Below are 9,237 nucleotides of genomic sequence, written 5' to 3'. Positions count from 1 at the left end.
CCCTTAGTTGAGAGAGAGATGAAGCAGGGACCCCCCACAATCTGTTCATAGGTTCCATATAGTTTCATTGTTTGACATCACAATCATCAGTGTATTTTGGATTCATGTCAATTTGTGTTTTCAGATATTTAACCACTTGAACCGTCAATACTTAATAAACTTGACCTTTCACTCTGTACTTAGTCCGCTCTTTTTTCCCTCTACACTGAACCTCTTTGCCGTAAATAGCCGATCTACAAGCTCACAACGCCTCTCAGCGCGAGGCGTTGTGAGCTTGTAGATCTGCTATTTTTGGCAAAAAAATATGGACGCTAGGGTTCAAGTAGGGGTCCCGGACCTCCATTAGTAACTCTGAGGACCCCCTGTAGTAACGCCAGGGTGGGGGTCCCCAGTTCAAATATGTTTATTTATTTTGGGGGTCACGGCCTAAAAAGGTTTGAGAAGCCCTGGTATAGAGCATTAACAAATTCATCCACCAGGGGCATTGACAACTCATTCTTATGACTGCATTGTCTGAAGGAATAATACGTTTAACTATGTACCTGTACAAAATACCTAACAATAAAGTACAACCTTGAACCTTGAACGATGAAATAAACGTTATTAATAAATGACCAACGTTGGACATGTTACGTTTTCATCAGGGTATGATGAAATAAACGTTATTAATAAATGACCAACGTTTGGACATGTTATGTCTTCATCAGGGTAAATAAACTTTATTAATAAATGACCAACGTTCGGACATGTTACGTCTTCATCAGGGTATGAGTGACATGTTACGTCTTCATCAGGGTATGAGTGACATGTTACGTCTTCATCAGGGTATGAGTGACATGTTACGTCTTCATCAGGGTATGAGTGACATGTTACGTCTTCATCAGGGTATGAGTGACACGTTACGTCTTCATCAGGGTATGAGTGACACGTTACGTCTTCATCAGGGTATGAGTGACATGTTACGTCTTCATCAGGGTATGAGTGACATGTTACGTCTTCATCAGGGTATGAGTGACATGTTACGTCTTCATCAGGGTATGAGTGACATGTTACGTCTTCATCAGGGTATGAGTGACATGTTACGTCTTCATCAGGGTATGAGTGACACGTTACGTCTTCATCAGGGTATGAGTGACACGTTACGTCTTCATCAGGGTATGAGTGACATGTTACGTCTTCATCAGGGTATGAGTGACATGTTACGTCTTCATCAGGGTATGAGTGACATGTTACGTCTTCATCAGGGTATGAGTGACATGTTACGTCTTCATCAGGGTATGAGTGACACGTTACGTCTTCATCAGGGTATGAGTGACACGTTACGTCTTCATCAGGGTATGAGTGACATGTTACGTCTTCATCAGGGTATGAGTGACATGTTACGTCTTCATCAGGGTATGAGTGACATGTTACGTCTTCATCAGGGTATGAGTGACATGTTACGTCTTCATCAGGGTATGAGTGACATGTTACGTCTTCATCAGGGTATGAGTGACACGTTACGTCTTCATCAGGGTATGAGTGACACGTTACGTCTTCATCAGGGTATGAGTGACACGTTACGTCTTCATCAGGGTATGAGTGACATGTTACCTCTTCATCAGGGTATGAGTGACATGTTACCTCTTCATCAGGGTATGAGTGACATGTTACCTCTTCATCAGGGTATGAGTGACATGTTACGTCTTCATCAGGGTATGAGTGACATGTTACGTCTTCATCAGGGTATGAGTGACATGTTACGTCTTCATCAGGGTATGAGTGACATGTTACCTCTTCATCAGGGTATGAGTGACATGTTACGTCTTCATCAGGGTATGAGTGACATGTTACCTCTTCATCAGGGTATGAGTGACATGTTACCTCTTCATCAGGGTATGAGTGACATGTTACGTCTTCATCAGGGTATGAGTGACATGTTACGTCTTCATCAGGGTATGAGTGACATGTTACCTCTTCATCAGGGTATGAGTGACATGTTACGTCTTCATCAGGGTATGAGTGACATGTTACGTCTTCATCAGGGTATGAGTGACATGTTACGTCTTCATCAGGGTATGAGTGACATGTTACCTCTTCATCAGGGTATGAGTGACATGTTACGTCTTCATCAGGGTATGAGTGACATGTTACCTCTTCATCAGGGTATGAGTGACATGTTACGTCTTCATCAGGGTATGAGTGACATGTTACCTCTTCATCAGGGTATGAGTGACACGTTACGTCTTCATCAGGGTATGAGTGACATGTTACGTCTTCATCAGGGTATGAGTGACATGTTACCTCTTCATCAGGGTATGAGTGACATGTTACGTCTTCATCAGGGTATGAGTGACATGTTACGTCTTCATCAGGGTATGAGTGACATGTTACGTCTTCATCAGGGTATGAGTGACATGTTACGTCTTCATCAGGGTATGAGTGACATGTTACGTCTTCATCAGGGTATGAGTGACATGTTACGTCTTCATCAGGGTATGAGTGACATGTTACGTCTTCATCAGGGTATGAGTGACATGTTACGTCTTCATCAGGGTATGAGTGTGGTTGCCCTGTGAGAGCAACCACACTCAGGGGCGTCACAACGAGGGGGAAAGTGGGACTGAGTCACCACCAGGGCCCAAGGTGGAGGGGCCTTCGTTATTTTATACTTTAGCTGGGATCACAATTTTTCAAAAAATAGCAGATCTACAAGCTCGCAGCGTGGCACTCGAGCTTGTATATCTGATATTTTTCAATAGTTTTTAGACACATTAGCATACACATAGCCAAAAGGATGAACATAAGAAAGGTGGTAGGCGTATTTCCATTATGGTCCTTTGCAATACAATATAATACTAAAGTAATAAATAAAATCAACCAACAAACTCGTTTCCTACAGAGGATCGCCCCGATGGTCAATTTCAACACACTGAAGACCATAGCTTGTGCAATAATCCAGCCTCTCTTTGACTACGGAGTCCACGTATGGTATCGTGACGCCCCACAAGCCCTAAAAACTAAACTCCAAACAGCCCAAAACAAACTAATTAGGGTCCTGCTTAACCTTCCCTATCAGACTCACCTCACCGCTACTCACCAGTTAAGAGTGGGGTGGCTCAGAGTTGATGACAGAGTACAGCAACTTGCAATGGGCCTGGTGTACAAGATACACTACACCACTATGATACCCAAGTACCTGTCAAAATACTTTATAAACGTTAAGGATGTCCACAATTACAACACCAGAGGCAGCGCCACAGATCACGTTCAACCCAGAGTCAACTCAAAGAAAGGGTCAAACTCGTTCTTCTGCTATACCAGAAAAATGTGGAATGCCCTACCGAAGGTCTTAAAGGAGTGTGGATCACTAGCATCCTTTAAAATCGCCCTGAAAAACCATTTACAGGCAGCAGCCGTTCGCAACTGGTAAAACAAACCTAGCCCAGCCCTACCCTCCCCTGACCCTTCTTTGTATATACTTACTGTTTGTTTAGACTTACTGTTTTTTTTTGTTCTTTCTTTTTTTTTACCGACTATATCTACTTCATAGTACTGTGTTCTATCCGTCTGTCATTCAATGTTATATAAGATACTTAAATGGTTTCCTGTGGAAATAAGCCTAGCCTTTTCTAGGATCTCCTTTTAGTAGACCTTGTACCAGTGAACTGTACCATCATGAAACTGTACCTTTTCCTATGCAAACTCCTAATAAAGTCTCCAATCAATCAATCAATCAATCAATCAATCAATCAATCAATCAATCAATCAATCATACAATAATACAATAATACAATAACACAGTACAACAATATTCTCTAAAAGCATCTTACTGTTGCAAATGGGACATAGTTATAGTTATGAAAATTGTCTTTTTTCATTTAGCCATCTTTTGTGAGCAGATTTAAAAGTGTCCTTTGAGACTATGGATTTAAGTTTCCTAGGAAGTCCATTCCACATAACGGCTGCTGAGTATAGGAGTGTGCTCTTTCCCAGACCGCTGTTATTATTATTTTTTTTCAGTGGTGCTCAAAGTTTTTGATGTGAAGGACCCCCAAAATGTCATGATATGTATTTGGCCACGGATCCCCCATCTCAAAATATTTAGTTCCATGTTCGCTGAAAAAATACTTAAAATGTAAAGATTTATGCACACGTTTTCACGAATAGATCTACAAGATCTAGTAGATCTGCTATTTTTCAATAGCTAAAGTATAAAATAATTCCAGGCCCCTCCGTCTTGGGCCCTATAATAACTCGTCCCCCCCCCCCCCCCCCCCCCCCCCCCCCCCCGTGACGCCCCTGTATAACAGCAAGACACACCATAACACCAACTATAATCTGGCAATAGACCCTATTCACGCCCCGCCCACTCAGCACATTTCTCAGCAACTTCCTGGTGCTGACGTCAGCTTTGAAGGGTAAACTGACACAGAAATCGCTGGACTTAAAGCCAACAAATCATTATTTCAAACGGTAAAGTAAATTATAACGCTTTGTGCCTTTTACTATCCGTATTTTATACTTTACTATTCGGAAATTGCATTAAATTTGCGATTTCTGTGTCAACTCTATGGGCTTTTAGCAGGATTTACCCTTCAAAACATCACTTCAGCACCAAGGAAGATCAAAGAAGGAAGGGACACCAACGTCATTTTAGGCTCCATGGCCATCCACCATGACACTTTGGGTGGCGGAAGTGGCACCGGAGGTTCGGTGAATAACATTGCGTCTATGAGCTTCGGCTGGGACAGCTCATGAACAAAAAATTATTCTGAACGATAGAGACCTTTATAAAACACTCAGCTCAGGAATATAAAAGAAAACATGTCACACATTGTTTTGTGCTGTGTTGCTTTACGGTGAGTACACTGTATAACATTATAGAGGCATCTAAAGAGCACAATTTACGTTTCTGAACGAGATCGTATCGCGAGACTCTCCACCATTCCCTGTCTGGAATCCAAATCTCGCGATAGCTCCGAGACAGAAACGGCCGCCGCCGCCGTTTAGCTGCCTCAATAACATGATGTACCGTGCACCTCGAAAAGCAAGTGATTGTAAAAATACCTGTGATATGTCTTCTTTTATATTCCTGGAGCGACTATACAACAAAGGTCTCTATCGTTCAGAATTATTCTTTGTTCATGAGCTGTCCCAGCCGAAGCTCATAGACGCAATGTTATTCATCGAGCTTACGTTGCAACTTCCGCCACCCAAAGTGTCATGGTGGATGGACCGTGGTGTGGGCGGGACTTCCAGCGACTTCTCCTTCTTTGGATACTTCTGTTCAGCACCAGGAAGTTGCTGAGTGGGAGGGGCGTGAATAGGGCTAATAAGGGAACATTGAACAAAGGGAGGTTTAAATAGACACAACACACACATGATTGGCTACAGCTAAACAATACACTGGTGAACACAATTGCTGATCACAGGACAGGTGAGACAAGGCAGGTAACAGTAACAAGGTCAACCAGGAAACACTAGGACATCACTTCACAATAAAGGTACACACCAGACAGTCGTACGTACTCGCTTCCAAAAATGCTTAAGTCTTCTAAGGTATGAATTACAACGTATGTTTTCTTTTTGATAATCATTAGGGCTGGGATGCGATTAAAAGTTTTAATCTAATTAATTACAGGCTCTGTGATTAATTAATCGCAATTAATCGCATTTTAATCGCACATCGATATTTGACCTGAGAAGCATTTTTTTCAAGTAAAACACATTTTGTTGTACGAGTGAATCAACGAGTGAGTTTTTTAAATCTAAATTTCGCATCCACTGGGCCAAGCAAAGCGCTCTGATCAGCTACTTCTCCCTTTGCGTTTGTTGTCTCTTCTTGGTTGGTGCATCGCTATGATCAGTATGCCCGAAACTGAAGGTTCTGTGGTGTAAAAGCTAAGTGTGTTAACCCTTAACCCTAACCCTAACCCTTAAAATGCGTTAATTTTTTTAATCGCGTTAATTTTCTGTAATTAATTAATCGCAATTAATCAGTTAAAGTCCCAGCCTTAATAATCATGCATTGCTGCTCACTCACACTATTACACAATTCCTCCCAGTATAAATCATTTTCATACTTTTTAGAAATAGTTAGATCAGCAAACTAATACGATGTGTTGCAATGTGACACATTGTGATGCAACGTGAATGCTATTCTCACTATTTTTGAAATAGTGATACTGACCATAAATGCTAAATGGTTCCCTATATAGCACTTTTTTATCCGAGGCACTTGACAATGATACTGACCATGATACTGACATGATACTGACATGATACTGACCATGATACTGACATGATACTGACCATGATACTGACATGATACTGACCATGATACTGACCATGATACTGACATGATACTGACCATGATACTGACCATGATACTGACATGATACTCTGACCATGATACTGACATGATACTGACCATGATACTGACCATGATACTGACATGATACTGACCATGATACTGACCATGATACTGACCATGATACTGACATGATACTGACATGATACTGACCATGATACTGACCATGATACTGACATGATACTGACATGATACTGACCATGATACTGACCATGATACTGACATGATACTGACCATGATACTGACCATGATACTGACATGATACTGACCATGATACTGACATGATACTGACCATGATACTGACCATGATACTGACATGATACTGACCATGATACTGACCATGATACTGACATGATACTGACATGATACTGACATGATACTGACCATGATACTGACCATGATACTGACATGATACTGACATGATACTGACCATGATACTGACATGATACTGACCATGATACTGACATGATACTGACCATGATACTGACATGATACTGACCATGATACTGACATGATACTGACCATGATACTGACATGATACTGACAATGATACTGACCATGATAGTGACATGATACTGACATGATACTGACCATGATACTGACCATGATACTGACATGATACTGACCATGATACTGACATGATACTGACCATGATACTGACCATGATACTGACCATGATACTGACATGATACTGACATGATACTGACATGATACTGACATGATACTGACCATGATACTGACCATGATACTGACATGATACTGACCATGATACTGACATGATACTGACATGATACTGACCATGATACTGACCATGATACTGACATGATACTGACCATGATACTGACCATGATAGTGACATGATACTGACATGATACTGACCATGATACTGACCATGATACTGACATGATACTGACATGATACTGACATGATACTGACCATGATACTGACATGATACTGACATGATACTGACCATGATACTGACCATGATACTGACATGATACTGACATGATATGAATTTGTTATCCTATGCATTTGTTATACTATTGTACTGACATATTATCTTGCTTGTTATAGTGATGTGTATCTGCTTATTGTAAGTCGCTTTGGATTAAAAGCGTCTGCTAAATGCCTAAACTGTGAACTGACCATGATACTGACCATGATACTGACCATGATACTGACCATGATACTGACCATGATACTGACCATGATACTGACATAATACTGACATGATACTGACCATGATACTGACCATGATACTGACCATGATACTGACATAATACTGACATGATACTGACATGATACTGACCATGATACTGACCATGATACTGACCATGATACTGACCATGATACTGACCATGATACTGACATGATACTGACCATGATACTGACCATGATACTGACCATGATACTGACATGATACTGACCATGATACTGACCATGATACTGACCATGATACTGACCATGATACTGACCATGATACTGACCATGATACTGACATGATACTGACCATGATACTGACCATGATACTGACCATGATACTGACCATGATACTGACATGATACTGACCATGATACTGACATAATACTGACATGATACTGACATGATACTGACCATGATACTGACCATGATACTGACCATGATACTGACCATGATACTGACCATGATACTGACCATGATACTGACATGATACTGACATGATACTGACCATGATACTGACATGATACTGACATGATACTGACCATGATACTGACCATGATACTGACCATGATACTGACCATGATACTGACCATGATACTGACCATGATACTGACATGATACTGACCATGATACTGACCATGATACTGACATGATACTGACCATGATACTGACCATGATACTGACCATGATACTGACCATGATACTGACCATGATACTGACCATGATACTGACATGATACTGACCATGATACTGACCATGATACTGACCATGATACTGACATGATACTGACCATGATACTGACCATGATACTGACCATGATACTGACCATGATACTGACATGATACTGACCATGATACTGACCATGATACTGACATGATACTGACCATGATACTGACATGATACTGACATGATACTGACCATGATACTGACATGATACTGACCATGATACTGACCATGATACTGACCATGATACTGACCATGATACTGACATGATACTGACCATGATACTGACCATGATACTGACATGATACTGACCATGATACTGACATGATACTGACCATGATACTGACATGATACTGACCATGATACTGACCATGATACTGACCATGATACTGACCATGATACTGACCATGATACTGACCATGATACTGACATGATACTGACCATGATACTGACCATGATACTGACATGATACTGACCATGATACTGACATGATACTGACCATGATACTGACATGATACTGACATGATACTGACCATGATACTGACCATGATACTGACCATGATACTGACCATGATACTGACCATGATACTGACCATGATACTGACCATGATACTGACATGATACTGACCATGATACTGACCATGATACTGACATGATACTGACCATGATACTGACATGATACTGACATGATACTGACATGATACTGACCATGATACTGACATGATACTGACCATGATACTGACCATGATACTGACCATGATACTGACCATGATACTGACCATGATACTGACCATGATACTGACCATGATACTGACATGATACTGACCATGATACTGACCATGATACTGACATGATACTGACCATGATACTGACATGATACTGACCATGATACTGACCATGATACTGACCATGATACTGACCATGATACTGACCATGATACTGACATGATACTGACATGATAC

This window comes from Nannobrachium achirus (genome assembly GCF_963921795.1).
Source record: "Nannobrachium achirus genome assembly, chromosome: 13".
NCBI lineage: Eukaryota > Metazoa > Chordata > Actinopteri > Myctophiformes > Myctophidae > Nannobrachium > Nannobrachium achirus.
This window is presented reverse-complemented; position numbering follows the sequence as displayed.